The sequence below is a fragment of the Myodes glareolus genome, chromosome 17 (assembly GCF_982192425.1).
Source record: "Myodes glareolus chromosome 17, mMyoGla1.1, whole genome shotgun sequence".
NCBI lineage: Eukaryota > Metazoa > Chordata > Mammalia > Rodentia > Cricetidae > Myodes > Myodes glareolus.
The window spans coordinates 58,495,519-58,497,944 of NC_142042.1; the positions used below are offsets into that span (position 1 = coordinate 58,495,519).

A 2,426-nucleotide genomic window follows, 5' to 3' on the forward strand; every position below is an offset into this window, starting at 1 on the left:
TTAAAAAGGTTGAAAAACACTGCTACAGATCTCAGGGTTGTATTTGCCTCCTCCATACCCCAGCACACTCAATGAGGCTTTCACCCCAAGGTATGCAAACTGGAGAGTTTCTGGAGGGAGGGAGGAAGGAGGGAGGGAGGGAAGGCATATCTGCCTGGCTCATAAGTGACAAAGGTGAAGGTAGTCTGGAGTGATTCCTGGCTTAGCGAGAAAGGGATGCTCCAAACTATTGAGTCTTTGGTAATGATGGTATTCTTTTGTCTATTGTTATTTCTGTAGACTTCTATAATTATTTTTTCAAAGAAGTTTATAAGTTTTTGTTTCCCTTCTTACTTAAGTATAGGGGCCCACAGAAGGGGTCCACTTCACGTTGAGGGAAGGTCAGAGAGTTTAAGCCTACTCTTGCTCATTCAATGTTATTGAGGAGAGGTCTGACTTCAGGTAAGGCTACAAATAAGATATCTTGACCTAGGGTGTGGTTACTTGATGTTTTGGATATTAAGATGGACCACAGAGGTGGAACCATTTCGCCTTGACCAAAGGTCAAAGAATTCAAGCCTGCTCCTGTTCTTTCAAGGATATGATAGGAGGTTTGACCCAGGGAGTGACAGCCTACAGGATGCTTGGTCTAAGGCATGGTTACTGCATGTCTTGCCTAAACAATAGAATGCTTAACTCAGAATATAGTTGCTTGATGCTTCAGGTATTGAAGCAGGCAATTTCTCTGTTCTTTTTGTCATGTTAAAACAGTCTTTTGCCTTCCCCCACCCTTAGGATTGGGGTATATGAGCATGTGGAAAATAAATGCAGGTAAATTCAGCATTCACTGATTGCTTTCCCAGTTCTATTCTGCCTCTCTGTTCCTTTTCTTTCGAATCTCTGTTCCTTCTATCTAATATTTCTAATCCACACACCCCTACCCTGGAACGTGTGAACCCCATTGAGACTGGATCCTGACAGATGTCACCCCAATGTGGGACCACGACATGTAGGTTTGCTTGTAGTGATTGTTTTTATCCCTCACTCCAGTTTCCTCTTCCTAACACCCATCTGCTGCCTTCCCTTTTTCATTTCCCCCGGATCCTTCTTTTGGCACAGCTGTTTCTGATGGGAATGGCAGAAGTCATAAGGTTATCACAGCTGTTTGACAAAGATCCAGTGCAGCTGGGCCACAGGATGGCCAGTCTACCACCGTTGGTTCTCATCTCTACCTGTTGCTTATTTGGGTGACTTTTAATATTTGTACAATTTGGGGAGATCAGATTGATGGAAAAATTCTTATAAATCACTTATGCCTTCTCCCAGGAGTACTGCACTGCTTCCAAGCTTCCTAAGGAAAGTCCTAAGCATACTACCTCTCCACTTTTAGGGAGATATGCTTATCTACTTGAAGATTGTCCTTATGCCTTGGAGGTTTTTTTTTTTCAGGCTGGATGTGAGATTTATTACTGAACATGATTTGGTAGGGTATAGGAGAGCACCGAGAAAGCCCTCAGGAGTGTAGGACTCGCCACTTGTCCAGGGGACCACGATTAGTAATATATTTGACCCCACAGCCATCAGGAATCAGCCGCTTCTCAGCAACCATGTTTTCAAATTCATCTGCATTAAACTTAGTAAAGCCCCATTTCTTTGAGATGTGAATCTTCTGGCGGCCAGGGAACTTGAACTTGGCTCTACGAAGAGCCTCAATCACATGTTCCTTATTCTGCAGCTTAGTGCGGATGGACATGATGACCTGGCCAATATGAACCCTGGCCACTGTGCCCTGGGGCTTCCCAAAGGCACCACGTATACCTGTCTGGAGCCTGTCAGCCCCAGCACAGGACAACATCTTGTTGATTCAGATGACATGAAAAGGGTGAAGCCTCACTCGAATATGAAAGCCATCCTTGCCACAACTCTTTACCATGTACTTGTTGGCACAAATACGGGCAGCCTCCAGAGCTTTGGAAGAGAGTTGTTCGTATTCATCTGACACCATGTGGCCACAAAGTGGGAATTCATCAACTTTTGCCTTCTTCGGCCCCAAGTCAAAGATGCGGATTTTAGCATCAGGGACACCTCGGCAGAAGCGAGACTTTGGGTACGGCTTGTTTTTACAATACCGGTAACACCGGGCGGGGCGGAGACCCATGATGACAAAAGGATCATCGGTAGCATGCTGGAGGAAAAGAGAGCCTTGGAGGTTTTGACACACATAAAGAAGTCAGAGGTCTCTTTATGGGGCTATGAGACATTCTCAAAACATCTGTTCCTATACTTATACAGGAACAAGATATTCAGAACAAAATAAACTCAGAAAAGTCAGCAAGGTTCAGTAGGCTAGTGCAGCTGGCCACAGTTCAGACTGCAAGCCTCTTCCCACTATGCACTCAATTACATGGCAATACAACAACACAGTTATATTAGCTGAAGTTACCTCT

General features: G+C 44.6%; 1 pseudogene; it reads right to left on the reverse strand.

Annotated features, from left to right (window-relative positions):
• Positions 1-1,414: 1,414 nt before the first annotated feature.
• On the reverse strand, positions 1,415-2,155 carry LOC148119420 (large ribosomal subunit protein uL16-like; annotated as a pseudogene).
• Between the last annotated feature and the right edge of the window lie 271 nt (positions 2,156-2,426).